This window comes from Lolium rigidum, chromosome 4 (genome assembly GCF_022539505.1).
Source record: "Lolium rigidum isolate FL_2022 chromosome 4, APGP_CSIRO_Lrig_0.1, whole genome shotgun sequence".
Taxonomy (NCBI): domain Eukaryota; kingdom Viridiplantae; phylum Streptophyta; class Magnoliopsida; order Poales; family Poaceae; genus Lolium; species Lolium rigidum.
In genome coordinates, this window is record NC_061511.1 from 176,787,133 (window position 1) to 176,795,147 (window position 8,015).

The following is an 8,015-nucleotide window of genomic DNA, read 5'->3' on the forward strand; positions in this document are numbered from 1 at the left end:
CTCACTGCTTGGAAAGCGTACGCCTTGCACCGTCATCATCTTTAGCAGCCACCAACTCCCTTCGACTCCCTCGACTGTTCTCTGAAGTACGATAGCAAAGATCCATCGGTTAAGTGTAACTTTGAGCCCCGACACTGCCGTTTCAGATTATGTCCAGTTGTGCATTGATCTTATCCATAGCACCTGCATCCAACACCAACAAAAAAATTCAAGAGATTATTGTTTGATAACTACTCCCTCCGTTCAGAAATGTAAGACGTTGAAGGGATGGTTCCGACCAGGTGAAAAGTGTAAAAAGTACAACTCTACCCTTCCGAATCGGTACGCTTCCCAGATTTAGAATCAATCGCTACCCTCTGCCGATCGCCCTCCGCCTCCGCCTCCGCCCCCTCGCGAGCAGCTCCACCTCCGGCCCAGCTACTCCACCTCCGGCCCCTGCACCTCCGACCCAATCAGCTCCTCGCCTAGGTGCTCGCGGAGACCGATCTCCTTCCCAGGTGCTGGAGGACGAATCTCCTCGTCCAGATGTTGTTCCTCCGACGACAGCAGATCCACCTCCGGCCCCAACTCCTCCACGGCTCCACCTCCGTCCCCTTCAACTCTTCCTCCATTCCCTGCACCTCCGACACACAGGCAGCTCCTTGCCCAGGTGCTCGTGGAGGCCGATCTCCTCCCCCAGGTGCTGTTGGACGATGATCTCCTCGTCTAGGCGCTTTGGAGAACGATTTCATCCGGCCCATGCATCTCCTCGCCCAGGAGCTCCTGGAAGACGACCTCGTACGGTCCAAGCAAGTCCTTGCCCAGGTGCTCCTTGCCTCTGTCGACGACTGGCGCCCAGGTTCTTCCTCACCAAGCACCTCAATGCACAGGTTCTAGAGAGCAGGGCAGCATACATCAGAACATATGCTGAACAAAGAGACAACAGCAGCATATCACAACAGCAGCAGGCCCATACCTGAACAAAGACCAGAAGCAGCAGCAATCAGATCAATATGGTGCTCCCACACTTGAATTTCACTCCACCCGAAGAAGACGATGTCCACACTAGAAAATTCTCTAACCTCCACTGGTCTAGTTAGCCTCTGAAGTTTCCCATAACTTTCAAAACCTTCAAAGCAGAGATCGCACAGATAATACCCAAAGCTCCATGCCAGCATCAATGACAGTGTACTGTTTTTTCACATATAAGATACATTTAATCAGTGACAGCTCTTTGATTACTGAAAGAATCACAAAATGAAACATGCAGTTGATAGTTCTAACCATGTGAGATCCAATCAATAAGGCCTTATCTGTCGAGTTGGGCGGTTCATATCGACCATGAATGTTACCCATTTGATCAATCCAACTTCATAATGAACAAAACAAAATCGTCAATAAATAATAAACACAAATCGGCTAGTTAAGGCAAAAGTGTGGGAAAATGACTACAGTCACAAACATGCCCAACTCGACAGATAAGGCCCAACCGTCGTAAGTCCAGCATCTTTCATCCAGCTCATAATGACACCAGTGGCTCTGATGGAAGCATGACTCAGGAATGTCCTTTCGAGGAAGCATTGGCCATCAGATATCTGGTTCATGCAACACACATAACACATCCTGGAGACCAGGAACCTTCACAGGTTATCTTTCTGGGCTTACTGAAACCTTGTCGATGCCTTCTGGGCTGTTCCAGTAAGTTAGAAAATAGATCATTCATGTGTAGTAGCATCACAGAAAATAAGTGCAGGAAGCTTGGATAGAAATACTTTAAAGTGCATGAAAGAAAACATTGTGACAATATTAGACAGAAGGGTTGAGATAAACGAAAGCACCGTATATATCATGCAATGAAGATAAAAAAGAAGGTAGATCTCATTTCATAAACGACTAGAGTTATGAAGAACATGTGCTATTAACTTGGCAATACACTGAAATATTGTTCTGATCATGCCTAATCTCTTAAGTGATGCAAAGAAAAATAGCATTGGAAGAAACCAGAGCAAATTATCATTTCTGAAGACTCCATTTCAAGATCTTATCCGGTTGTGTTGATTCTAGGTTTGTTTCATTCAGTCCAAGCGACAGAAAATAAAAGAAGATCAACAAAAAGAAAGCTGAGCAAATATGTTCTCCTTTTGCTGCAATTTCAAGTTTTTTTTGCCTAAGTTTCATTTCAGTCACAGGCTTAAAGGCAGATCACTGGAGTAACCATTCGATTGGTGGTAAGAGTTGGGGCATGAGATACTATGGTAACACATATCTGCATGTACAAGCCGGATACTACCATTGCTAGATAAACCCACGGTTATTAGACATGCACAGAAAATATATTCAGCAAAGCAAGGATAATAGCATGGACGATTAAATACCTAAGATGGAGTATCATCAAAGCAAGTCCTTGTAGTACCTGATGGCAGCCTCATTAGACCTAACTGACTAAAAATCAGTAAACTACGGAGACTGCACAACCCAAGATCGAGCTGTAATTTGGTTCAGCACTTCAGCCATGCGCCCCAAGTTATGTGCACGCTCGCCCCATGTGTCACCAAATCAAACCAGATCTTCACACCTAATTCCTACAATACCAAAATGGCCAATTAATCAGACCAATGTCGGACTTAGCCGTGCTGCACGATCAAGAAAATAATTCACCGGAGTTCAGTTGATGGAAAGGGAAAAAAGAAAAGCAAACGAACCGAAGAGGAACGCGTCGAGGCTCTGGTTGGGGAGGTACTCGTAGACGAGCATCTTCTCGTCCTTCTCGACGCAGCACCCCAGCAGCCGCACCAGGTTTCTGTGCTGCAGCTTGGCGATGAGCTCCACCTCGTTCGGGAACTCCGCCGCGCCCTGCCGCGACCTCGCCGACAGCCGCTTCACGGCGATCTCCACCACCTCATCCTCCGTGCCTCACCTTGGCTCGTCAGATCGAGCGCACCGCCGCCAACACCACGATTGGAGCTCCGCCCTCACCTTGGCTCGTCAGATCGAGCACCGCCGCTGCAGATTTGGCAGGCGGTGGAGGAAAAAACGAATTTTCAAGTCGACCTCGATGCGGTAGCTCTGTTGGAGAGGGAGGCGACGCGGGCGGTTGAGAGGGGGCAGCGGCGACGCATGCTAGGGCGATAGGGCGGCGGCTACGCGCGCCAGGGAGAGGCGGCAGCGGCGCTGCGCGCTAGGGAGACAGGGCAGCGGCGCACGCCGGGGAGAGGACGACGGCATGGGAGGAGCCGGTGGAGCAGGTGTGCTCTGCGCGAGTGGAGGCATGGACCGAGGGCGGTGGAGGGGCAAAACGGGTAAGACACCATATTTCGTAGTGCAAATTTTTTTGTACGTGACACTCCCGACGTCTTACATTTCGGAACGGAGGGAGTACATATTAGACAGTTCAAGATAGCCGTCAGAGCAGATGGGCAACAATTTCAATTTCATATCAGAGAGGACATAATCAGGCCATACCGTGAGGCTATCACCATGGTTGCAGAAGAAGCAGAGAGCCTGCACATCGACTTCTTCCCCTTCCTCGGGCAGGGCCACATCCCTGCCTTCTTTGCCCCACCGACATTCTCTAGGAGCTCCGTCCAGGCATCACCGTCACCCTCATGTCCACCCTATGTCTCCTCGCTTCCCTCTCCCTCCCGGCCACACCTTACATCTATCTCCACGCATTCCCTTTCGCGTCTGCCGACCACGGCCTGGGCCTGCGCTCGGAATCCCCGGCCAACCGCCATGTCCACCAGTTCATCGCTTCTTCCAGATCTTTGAGTCCCTCTACCCCCTCTGTGGATCTTTCCCTCCTCATGATTAGGTTCACGCTGGTGCTCGTTGCAAGTCCATGACCGCAGGAGTCCAGAGTGGCGAGCGGTCGTGCTTCGTTTGGAGGCGGCGTGCGAGGCCGGCCTCACCGATACATCCACCGCCGGGTTGCAGGGTGCTGGGTTGGATCGGGAGAGGGAGAGACCGAGAGAGATTGGGTGAGAGGGGAACCGTTGGTGACCATGATTTCCGAGAGGTGGGCGTGCGGTTTTTTTACCTTGGGTGGGCGGGTGGGTGCGAGGGGTGATAGCATAGCAGGCAGCGATTTTTTTCCATCTCGCCTGGGTGGGATGAGCACGACTTACCATCGGACACCACCTCTAGCCCTTTAATAGAGTAGAGATAAAAGAAGGAAATATTAAATATCGGTTCCCTCTTAAGAAAGGTATGTAACACTTCCCTAGAAAGAGAATGAAGTTGCTTTTTGATTCTATTATTAGAACAAATTATAATGTTAATGCTTCTTCTCTTGATGTTACTTGATTTACACTTTCTGCGCCTAGCTGAAAGACGTTAAAGAAAAGCGCTTATGGGAGACAACTCATTATTTTATTTCTGCATTTTTTGTCTTATATTTGAGTCAAGGTGTTTGTTACTACTGTAGCAATACCTTTGTATCTTTACTTTATTGCATTGTTGTGCCAAGTAAAGTCTTTGATAGAAAGTTGATACTAGATTTGGATTTCTACGCAGGAACAGATTTTTAGCTGTCACGAATTTGAGCTGTTCTCTCTGTAGAAAAATTGTAAAATCTTGAAAAAAATCATGAGTAACACTCAGATATGTACGCAATTTTCATTCAATTTGAGCTTTTTCATCTGAGCGTGTTAAGTGCCTCGAAAAAATTCGTCTTTACGGATTGTTCTGTTTTGAGCCTTTTATTTCGCATTGCCTCTTTTACTGTGTTTGAGCGGGTTTCTTTGCTCCATTAAATTTCAGTAACCTTGGGTAATATCCATAAGTGTTGGGAATGATTGTGTCCTTGCTGAAAATGTGAATTTTTGATTATGCACTAACCCTCTAATGAGATTGTTTTGAGTCTGGTGTGAAGGAAGTTTTCAAGGATCAAGAGAGGAGGATGATATAATATGATCAAGAAGAGTGAAAAGTCTAAGCTTGGGGATGCCCCCGTGGTTCATACCTGCATATTTCAAGAAGACTCAAACGTCTAAGCTTGGGGATGTCCAAGGCATCCCCTTCTTCATCAACAACTTATCAGGTCACCTCTAGTGAAACTATATTTTTATTCCGTCACATCTTATGTGCTTTACTTCGAGCGTCTGTGTGCTTTTATTTTCGATTTGTTACTTTCATTCTCTGAATAAATTCGGATCCTATCAATCCTTGTGTGGGAGAGCGACACGCTCCGCTTTTTCATATGAACACGGGTGTTCTTCGTTTTACTTTTAATGTTCATGGCAAAAGCTGAAAGCCGCTGCACTTATTGCTATTTGGTTGGAAACAGAAAATGCTTCATGTGGTAATTGGTATATTGTGTTGAATAATTTGATACTTGGCAATTGTTTTGAGCTCTCAAGTAGATCATGTTTAAGCTCTTGCATCATGTAGTTTAAACCTATTAGTTGAGAACTACCGTAGAGCTTGTTGAAATTTGGTTTGCATGATTGGTCTCGCTAAGGTCTAGATATTTTCTGGTAAAAGTGTTTGAGCAACAAGGAAGACAGTGTAGAGTCTTATAATGCTTGCAATATGTTCTTATGTAAGCTTTGTTGTACCGGTTCATACTTGTGTTTGCTTCAAACAACCTTGCTAGCCAAAGCCTTGTACTGAGAGGGAAGGCTTCTCGTGCATCCAAAACCTTGAGCCAAAACTTATGCCATTTGTGTCCACCATAACTACCTACTATATATGTGGTATTTTTCTGCCATTCCAAGTAAATATTTCATGTGCTACCGTTAAACAATTCAAAAGTTATTATCTCTTATTTGTGTCAATGTTTTATAGCTCATGAGGAAGTATGTGGTGTTTTATCTTTCAATCTTGTTGGGCAGACTTTCACCAATGGACTAGTGGCTTCATCCACTTATCCAATAATTTTGCAAAAAGAGGCGGCAACGGGGTTCCCAGCCCCAATTAATTAACTTTCATTAATAATTCTCTTCACATGTTTTGCCTCGATTCATCAGTAAGCAACTTAATTTTGCAAATAGACACTCCTCCATGGTATGTGAAATGTTGGAAGGCACCCGAGGATTCGGTTAGCCATGGCTTGTGAAAGAAAAAGTTTGGGAGGAGTGTCATCCACAAATAAAACTAAAGTACATGTGTAAACAAAAGAGAAGAGGGATGATCTACCTTGCCGGTAGAGATAACGTCCTTCATGGGAGCCGCTTGATACGTCTCCGACGTATCGATAATTTCTTATGTTCCATGCCACATTATTGATGATATCTACATGTTTTATGCATACTTTATGTCGTATTTATGCATTTTCCGGCACTAACCTATTAACGAGATGCCGAAGAGCCGGTTGTTGTTTTCTGCTTGTTTTTGGTTTCAGAAATCCTAGTAAGGAAATATTCTCGGAATTGGACGAAATCAACGCCCAGGGGCCTATTTTGCCACGAAGCTTCCAGAAGACCGAAGAGAAGACGAAGTGGGGCCACGGGGCGCCGCCACACTAGGGCGGCGCGGCCCAGGGGGGCCCGCACGGCCCTGGTGTGTGGGGGCCCCGTGACCCCTCTGACTCCGCCCTTCCGCCTACTTAAGGTCTTCGTCGCGAAACCCCCGATGCCGAGAGCCACGATACGGAAAACCTTGCGAGACGCCGCCGCCGCCAATCCCATCTCGGGGGATTCGGAGATCGCCTCCGGCACCATGCCGGAGAGGGGAATCATCCCCGGAGGACTCTTCACCGCCATGGTCGCCTCCGGAGTGATGAGTGAGTAGTTCACCCCTGGACTATGGGACCATAGCGGTAGCTAGATGGTCGTCTTCTCCTTATGTGCTTCATTGTCGGATCTTGTGAGCTGCCTAACATGATCAAGATCATCTATCCGTAATGCTATATGTTGTGTTTGTCGGGATCCGATGGATAGAGAATACTATGTTATGTTGATTATCAATCTATTACCTATGTGTTGTTTATGATCTTGCATGCTCTCCGTTATTAGTAGAGGCTCGGCCAAGTTTTTACTCTTAACTCCAAGAGGGAGTATTTATGCTCGATAGTGGGTTCATGCCTCCATTAAATCTGTGACGATGATGAGAAAGTTCTAAGGTTGTGGATGTGCTTGTTGCCACTAGGGATAAAACATTGATGCTATGTCCGAGGATGTAGTTATTGATTACATTACGCACCATACTTAATGCAATTGTCCGTTGTTTGCAACTTAATACTTGGAAGGTGTTCGGATGATAACCTGAAGGTGGACTTTTTAGGCATAGATGCATGCTGGATAGCGGTCTATGTACTTTGTCGTAATGCCCAATTAAATCTCACAATATTCATCATATCATGTATGTGCATTATCATGCTCTTTTTATTTTTCAATTGTCCGACTGTAATTTGTTCACCCAACATGCTATTTATCTTATGGGAGAGACACCTCTAGTGAACTGTGGACCCCGGTCCATTCTTTTACATCAAATACAATCTACTGCAATACTTGTTCTACTGTTTTCACGCAAACAATCATCATCCACACTATACATCTAATCCTTTGTTACAGCAAGCCGGTGAGATTGACAACCTCATCTGTTTCGTTGGGGCAAAGTACTTTGGTTGTGTTGTGCGGGTTCCACGTTGGCGCCGGAATCCCTGGTGTTGCGCCGCACTACATCCCGCCGCCATCAACCTTCAACGTGCTTCTTGGCTCCTCCTGGTTCGATAAACCTTGGTTTCTTTCTGAGGGAAAACTTGCCACCGTACGCATCACACCTTCCTCTTGGGGTTCCCAACGGACGCGTGTTGTACGCGTATCAAGCTCTTTTTCTGGCGCCGTTGCCGGGGAGATCAAGACACGCTGCAAGGGGAGTCTCCACAATCCAATCTCTTTACTTTGTTTTTGTCTTGCTTTATTTTTTTACTACTTTGTTTGCTGCATTATATCAAAACACAAAAAAAATTAGTTGCTAGCTTTACTTTATTTACTGTCTTGCACTCTATATAAAAAACACAAAAAAATTAGTTACTTGCATTTGCTTTACTTATTTCAACATGTTTCCTTTTAATTTTACTGTAAAAGATATACCTG

The 8,015-nt window shown here is 46.0% G+C and overlaps 1 long non-coding RNA gene across 2 annotated transcripts; it reads right to left on the reverse strand.

Annotated features, from left to right (window-relative positions):
- Window positions 1-619: 619 nt before the first annotated feature.
- Window positions 620-3,142, reverse strand: LOC124646446. Of its 2 annotated transcripts, none has more exons than XR_006986341.1 (5): window positions 2,682-3,142; window positions 2,393-2,561; window positions 1,264-1,669; window positions 956-1,170; window positions 620-872 (listed from the first exon to the last, which is right to left on the reverse strand). It is a non-coding gene; the product is annotated as an uncharacterized LOC124646446 (long non-coding RNA). The 2 variants fall into 2 exon arrangements; XR_006986340.1 differs by having other exon boundaries at window positions 2,355-2,561; window positions 2,682-3,136.
- Between the last annotated feature and the right edge of the window lie 4,873 nt (window positions 3,143-8,015).